Genomic DNA, 8,650 nt, shown 5'->3' on the forward strand with positions numbered 1-8,650 from the left:
CCAATACCTAAATGACTGTTTCAAGCCGTACAACGACCTCTTCGACATGCAAACATTATTATCTACCCATTGTATTTTGAAACCTTTTGCTTGCTTCATATAAATATACTCTTCCAATTCCCCATGCAGGAAAGCAGCCTTCACATCCATCTGATCCAACTCAAGATTATATTGAGTAATTAGTGCCAATACGAATCTGATCGATACTTGCTTTTACCACAAATGCGAATATCTAAGTGAAGACACCATATTCTCTTTGAGTGTATCCCTTTGCAACCAGCCTTGCTTTATACTTATCATGTTTCTTCTTGAAGATTCACTCATACCCGATCGCTTTACGACCGACAAGAAGCTCTACCAACTCTCATGTCTCATTCTTGTACATGAAGTCCATCTTGTCATGCATTACCGCTTTCTACTTTTCGGCATCTACATCGCCAAGAGCCTCCGAGAAAGTAGATGAATCCTCCTCATCCATAATGAGGGTAAATGTAACATTTGAGTCATTCTTTTATCTCGCCGGTAACCTATAATCCCTTGGTAGATTCCTTCTCACAAGTGGTTGCTCCACCTATTCATGTACCTCTATCTGTGTCTCAGTATCAACTTACGTCTCATCTCTGTCTATTTGAACGTCCACAATCGATTTTTCGTCCTCCTTGTGTTCATCCTTATAGAACAAGGATCCTTCGTCAAATTTGACATCACAACTAAAGATGATTTTTCATGTGACCCGATTATATAACTTGTACCCTTTCACACTATTTTTATAACTAACAAAGACGTACTTTTTTATCCATTTGTCCAGCTTATCTCTCTCAACTAATGGTACGTAAGAGTAAGCATCGCAACAAAATACTCGCAGCTTCCAGTAGTATGCCTGCTAACAACTCCACACTTTCTCTGAAATTTTACAATTAATAGTCGTAAAAGGGGACTGATTTACCAAGTAACAAGTCGTGTTAACGGCCTCGATTCACATTTTTTTGCCAAACCCAACATTACTTATCATGCATCGGGCCCTTTTTAAGAGGGTTAGGTTCATCCACTTAGCCACACCATTCTGCTCTAGTGTGTGTCATACTGTGTTGTGCCTCACGATCCTTTCATACTTAGAAAATTGATTCAAATCCCTAGAAGTGAATTCCCTATTGTTATCTATCCTCAACACTTTCACCTTTCATCCTGTTTATTTTTCCAACATCGCTTTCTACTATTTGAAGTTGGTGAAAGCTTTGTATTTACTTTTCATAAAATAAATCCACGCATTTCTGAAATAGTTGTCAATAAACGTAACAAACCATGATGGTCATCCGCTAGAAACTACGAGCGATGACCCCCATATATCAGAATACATAATTTAGAACCCCCTTAAAAATATATTTTCCAAACTTAAAAGACAATATTGATTGTTTACCATATATAAAATGTCCGCATATACTAAAATCATTGTTTTTAAAAACTAGAATCAAACGATGGTCAGAAAAGTACCCTCATGCCCGCTCGTTCATGTGGCCTAAGCGTGCATGCCATATACGTGCAGACATGGAATCAACTACAGTTGTCACAACTCTACCCGATGAATTTGCACAAAAGTGTCTCAAGTGCTCGCAGAGATATCAGACTCTTCCTTAACTCGGGAACGTGTCTCAAATCGATCGAGATATGCACCATATCATCAAATACCTTGATGCACACCAATCCAACATTAACTACATTACAAGCATTGTCATTACCCATAGACACCTGACCACCATTGCACTCACTATAACTGGTGAACTAACTCCTATGAGGGGTTATGTGATATGAAGCCCCCATATTTAAAATCCATTTGCCGCTAAAATATTCAGATTTTAATGCGGTCAATACGTCACTAGCACTTGCCTCCTTACTAGATTCCGCAATGTTGGCCTCCTTAGAAGAACTCTGCTTTTTCCTTCATCCACTTAGGATTATGAAAATCCTTCTTCATGTACCCTATCATGCCATAATTTATGTACTTCAGCATGCCTCTGCCTCTACCCTTAGATTTGGACCTCAATCGCGAAGATCCATTATCCCACCAAGAATTTCTCCCCCTCATAACTAGTGCATCTGTAGATGCACTCACATTACCGTTTTTCTTTCTCATCGCCTTCAACTGAAGTGTTGAGATAACGGCCTCAACGCTACTGGTTGTCCTATCGATGTACAAATAGTCTTTAAATGACTCATATGATTTTGGAAGAGAAGTCAATAGAATACATATATGATCACTATCTTTCATCGTCTCATCTACATCCAACAATTTACAAATGAGCCTATTGAAGTTATTGATGTGGGCCTCAGCATCAATACCTTTTTTCATCTTCAGATTAAATAGTTATAGCTTCATATACAAGCGATTCCCAAAAGACTTCTTCGCATAAATGTTCTCTAATTTCACCCATGTATCCGTTGTAGTTTTCTCTCATAATATTATAAAGGACCTCATCCATTATACATAACTGGATTGAGAAATTAGCCTTCATATTTAATTTGTTCTATTATTATTCTTTCATAGTTTCTGGTCACTTTTCAATGAGTGCATCTTCCGATCCTTGCTAAAGTAGGATGGCATTCATCTTAACTTTCCATAGTTCAAAATTGTTTTTACTGGAATATCTCTCATAATATTATAAAGGACCTCATCCATTATACATAACTGGATTGAGAAATTAGCCTTCATATTTAATTTGTTCTATTATTATTCTTTCATAGTTTCTGGTCACTTTTCAATGAGTGCATCTTCCGATCCTTGCTAAAGTAGGATGGCATTCATCTTAACTTTCCATAGTTCAAAATTATTTTTACTGGAATACTTCTTTACATCAAACATCATGTTAAATGCCATTAATACCTTACTTTCATATTCGATCTGCTTCCCAATGTTTTCTTTAATACCACTTATTGGGACTCAAGGAAGCACACAAATTGAAATTAAGTAAAGTAATTACAATCGCACAAACAAATCCAACAAGAAGACAATCCAAATTTTATGTGGAAAAACCCTTACAGGAAAAAAAAACTAGGGCACAAAACGATGAGTAATGCACTATAAAAATAATATTACAAGAGATAGTAGATTTTAACGATTTGAACAACCCTTGGATCTCCTTGAATCCCTAGCTATGCCCTTAAACCCTTTAGAACACCTTAGAAAGCCCCAATCACATCTAACCATTGCCTTAATCCATATTACACCCAGTATATATATTATCCAACCGGAATAGAAAACAAATCGCGCACTTATGCAAAACTGTGCATGCCTTCGATGGGTCCTTCGACGTCATCGACAGAAATCGAAGATTAGTTAATGACATCAAAGATCCGATGCCATCGAGTAGCAACTTTTAAAACTGATCAACAATCAATTTTTTTTTTAAAAAAAAATTCTCAATAAGATTGAGCGATTTGTCAATGGCATCGATAGACCTTATTATAGACAGATTTAAGATATTCGTTAATACACTTGAGCATTGTATATGCTTCATTTTTAGTCTCAGTCCTAAATTTATTTGGTGAGATGGATGAATGGAGTAGATAAAATATACAAGTTACAATGGACCCCATAGAGTTTAAAGCGTACTGAGTTAATCAATACACAATCTGCATCCCATCTTTCAAGGCATATTTTAACGTTCGGGAAATGGTCACAAAGCCTTCAGTGAAAAATAACGGAACAAAATGCAGACTACCAAGTGATGGTAGGTGGGAGCCAATTGCATATTTCAACGTCAAATGCATATAATAATTTATGTGTTTTATCTGCACCATTCATCCATTTAATGACAAGAGACTAAAAATCAGACAGATCCAAAAGTTTAAGTGGACTACACCGCGAAAAGTAGCAGAGACAATGATGCCTGCAATTGAAACTCTCCTCTAGGCTAGACATAATGTTTATTTGTCTTCCAACCTGTTTATAAGGTTACACCCCTAGATGATGGGATAATGTAAATATAAGCTTGATCAAAAAACCTCCATGGCCTCTGAGAAGGTTTCAACTGGGGTGTTATTATCTCCATTGCTTTATGTGATGTGGTCCACTTCAATTTTAGATTTGTCTCATTTTTGGAATCATACCATAAAATAATCTTGCAAAATGAAATGGACATTATGTATATATAACACATACATCGTAGTGGGCCCACAGAACTTAGTGACATCAACCATGGCACACCACACAATTCAATATCATGGATATGACACATACATCAACTCTCGCATGCCACACAATTAGCTTCCAGAATTATAGCAAATAGCAAGGATTGTTTTCTTTTCTTTTCCTTCTTTTTTTCTTTTTCCAGTAGATGATAAAATCGTCATGCAAGTCATTTATTTAACATGCATGTGAAGATTCTATCTCAGCAAACCACGACGGATCGTAAATAACAATACCATTGATCTTCTCCGTCCTACGCATTAGAAATACACTTCCCATCAACTATACCATCCCACTTCCGAAATTAAATCATAATCTAGATCCGACACAGATATATCCTAAGGATGGAAGAGATTTGAAATAGTATTTCATGAAATGAAAAAAGTTATTTGCGGATACCTTAAAAAAAAGGGCTCTAGATGAACACACCTTTGTATGGGTGGTATGTCGTTGATGCAGGATGCAACGGAGAGATATTGGAAGATGCAGCTACTTCAACCTTCAAATTTTGGCTTCAGTAACTGAAATAAGCAAAGCATGTAGGATTAGAGATCGAAATCTGATAGGCCCATTTGAGAGCTTGGATTTCAAATACCTAAATTCCGAATTGATTCAGAATCCTACAATTGCATTTGGAATGCTCTATAATTCAAAAATAATAATGCATTGAAATTACGTAATATATTTATAGAAACTTGAATATAATTACTAAATCAATTTTAATATTCATAATTAGTGTACATATACAATGTTCGACTAATAAGCTCATTAAAATATATACTTTTGCAAAAAATGATGAAATTCCAAGCCTTACAAAGGATCGCAATTAAGTGACTAACCAATGTGTTTTAACCATTGATTTACTTGGTCAATATTTGACCTGCTCAGATTATTTTATTGATATAATTTTAGTAATATACAAATGATTGCAATTAAGTGACCAACCAACATTTTTTAACCTTTAATTTACTTGGTTAATATTTGACCTGCTTAGATTATTTTATTGACATAATTTTAGTAATATAGTCAATAATTTAATTATTTTGGGATATCATCGATGGGCCATGCGTATAATAGATAAGTAGCCCAACGACGCCTATGTTAGATGGGAGACTAGAATTGGAAATGAGTGGTAATCTCAGTAAAAACAAGAGAATGTATAACTCAACAAAAATGAAGATGGACAATCTCTAAAATTCCAAATATTTTGAAATCACATTACTAAGAATGACCGTTGGATTCCGAATACCGTCCAAAACCCTCTAATCACTTTCAATCCATGCTGCCCAACAATCCAAAGGGCTTGGAAACGTGTATGCATGATCTGATTTATGGGCTTGCCGTAGAGTGGTCGAAATAGGAGAAGATCTCTAGCCTTTGGAACCTTCCCCTGTATTTTTCACATAATGGCGTTGGCTTTCTCCAAACTCTACATGTTAATGGAAATAAGGGATGCATACCTGGTCCGGATGCGAAGCTCCTGGGTGGTGGCGGATGGATCGTTGTCAACGTCTACAGGAGTTCGCTCAAATATCCCTCTGCCAACCTCTTCGTATCCGGAACCTGCATATGCATGTAACTCCTCTTTAAATTAGAAGAAGCATTTGTGCGTGCACATAATACAGTAGACTCGCATGTATCATAAATATGGTTGTATCTACAGTGGATTGAAAACGGGCGTAAATGTCGCGACGATTCGCCATCCATTACCCGATTTACAAGTGAGGAAATGGGTGGCTAAAATACTGCGATGCAATCGCATTGTCTGTCCAAATGAGGTAATTAACTAATAATTATTGTTTTTCTAGTATATTACGATGGTAAAAGCCCATCCACACCGTACATCTATTTTTTCAAATCATTTAAGGGCATGAACTTTTAAATATATTTTTTTTTTTTAAAAAAAGGAGAAGATGCAAATCTTAGGTGGACCTTAGTATAAGAAACAGTGGTCATGGAACGCTCTACTATTAAATTTTTTCACAAGCCCACCGTAAGGTTATTGTAATGTTTATTTGCCATCATACCTATTGATAATGTCATAAAACAAATATCAGCTCGAATCAAAACTTTTGTAGCCTATTAATAGTCAATCGTCACTATTTCTATGATATGGTCCACTTGAAAATTAGATTTGCTTCATTTTTAAGGTCATGACCGAAAATTATTTAACAAAATGGATGGACAGTGTGGATATATAATACATACATCAAGGTGGGCCCCACACCAAAGGTACCATCATGATGGTGAGACTGGGCTGGGCTGCTCCTAATCTGCTCTCATCCAAATATGCCGCGCGGATTGCGTACAACCCCTCCACTGGTACGTAGCTAGAGATGTACGGTCCTATACCTGGTTTTATAGGGCTCACCATGGTGCATGTGTTTTATCCACACCATTTATCATTTTTGAAAGATCATTTTAAGCATGAGCCCAAAAGGAAGGGGGATTGAAGGCACAATGGACCATGCCATAATAAACAATAGAGATTGAATTATTATAGTTAAAAACTTAGTAGGGTACCCATTGTGATGTTTATTAGCCATCCAATCTGTTCGCAAGGTCGGGTGGACCTTTACTAATGGAAACATAAATTTCAGCTTGATCTAAAACTCATGTGCCCTCAATACCCACGTCTTCCCCTGGTGTTGTCTACTTGAGCCTTTAATTTGCCTACTTTTTGGGCTCATGCCATAAAATGATATGTAAAAATGGATGGACATTATGGATAAAATATATACATCACAGTGGGATCCATGGATCCCCTTACGGGGTAGTAGTTGTTCTACCCTATTTCTGTCTGTTCCTACTAGAGGTGTACATGAGTCGATCCGAGCCGAGCTTTCCCCAGCTCGGTTCGACTCGGCCAGCTAGAGTCCTCAGCTCGAGCTCGACACAGCTCGGTCATCGAGCTTGGATTGACAGCTCAGCTCGGTCAGCAGCTCGGTCCAGTTCGAGTCGAGTTCGAGTTCGAGTTTTCAAGGTGAGTTCGAGTTCGGGTGGGGTCTGAGTCGTCTGACCGTTTGATTGGGCCATAGCCACCAGGCCGGTGGTCGGGTGGGTCCACTAATCAGACGAACACTGCTAACCACTTGCCACACCCCGACCGAAGGGCGGAGGCAATGTGACTGATGAGATGAGGAGAGGAGAAGAGGAGAGGAGACTCACCTTTCAGTTGTTGTCGGTCGTCCGCACAGACACTGGAAAATGGAGAGAGAGGAGAGGAAGGAGAGTAGTTGCCGATCAAGCGCTGGAGAACGACAAAAAATAGAGGAGAGGAGAGTGGAACTGGTCGCTAGTCGTCATTAGGGTGCTGAAGAACGGCAAGAGAGAGATGAGTGGGGTTAAGGCTTTTAGGGTTGTGCGAATGGCGAAGACGAGAGTGGGCGCTGGGGTTAGGGTTTTTTTTTTTAAAAAAAAAAAACCTATTTTGGGCGACCGGGTAGATTAGATATTATATAAACTTATTCAAAAAATCAATTCGAGCTGAACCGAGTCGAGTTCAAGCTCAAGACTGAGTTGAGTCGAGTCGAGCTAGGTCCATCTTGAACTCGACTCGAAATGTTTCGAGCTCAATAAAACTGGCTCAACTCGGCTCGAACACATTTTTTATTTGAGTTGATTCGAGCGAGCTAAGGAGCTAACTCGACTCGTGTACACCTCTAGTTCCTACTGGAGCCAATTAGAAGGAGATACGTGTAATTTTGCAAGATATGTGTGGTGTATATGAGATCTGTAGAGATACCTAAAGAGGATTTTGCGGTAATACAAATGACATCTATCGAGCGGTGCCATATCATCCATAAAGTAAGAGTGGTCGAGCGAAACGTGATCGAATTGATGAGAAAGCTTGGAGCGGTCATTGGGACAAGTGGCAAGCTTAGAAGGAAGTCTCCGAAAAGTCAGTAGTGCTGAAACGGTTACGGTAACCATCAGAACATGAGAAGCATCCAAATGGTCGATTTAAGGCTATAAATAGCAAAGGAATTCAGTAGAAGAAGGTGTCTCATACCAACCAAATCAAATCAAATCAATCTTTTAATTACTTTGTACTCCTTAGCATTATCAGTAGTTCCTTAGTGTAATCGGTAGCAGTAATCAAGTAGGAGTCGATTTTAGTTGTAATTTGGGTCTACGCACACATGTTCGACCCAGTTCGAATATCAAGTAAGTTTTCTATTAAGAAAGGCACTCTTTAGTTGTTCTTCGCAGCCAACTATAAGAAATTTTTTTTTATTATTGAAAAAGTCTTTTTATACAAAAGGCAAATGTGCAGCCCATTTTCAGAGGACAAATCCCACCATTTGATAATCGCTTGATCATCTTAAACAACATCATGTAAGTGTCTAAATAGGTGACAGATATCATTCGATCTCGATCATATACAGTCGATTCCGATGTATCTATCCATCTTGACACTTGGTGTCTTAGTTGTTCAGTTTGAATTAAGTTACACATTCAATTCTA

This window comes from Magnolia sinica, chromosome 2, assembly GCF_029962835.1.
Source record: "Magnolia sinica isolate HGM2019 chromosome 2, MsV1, whole genome shotgun sequence".
Lineage (NCBI taxonomy): Eukaryota > Viridiplantae > Streptophyta > Magnoliopsida > Magnoliales > Magnoliaceae > Magnolia > Magnolia sinica.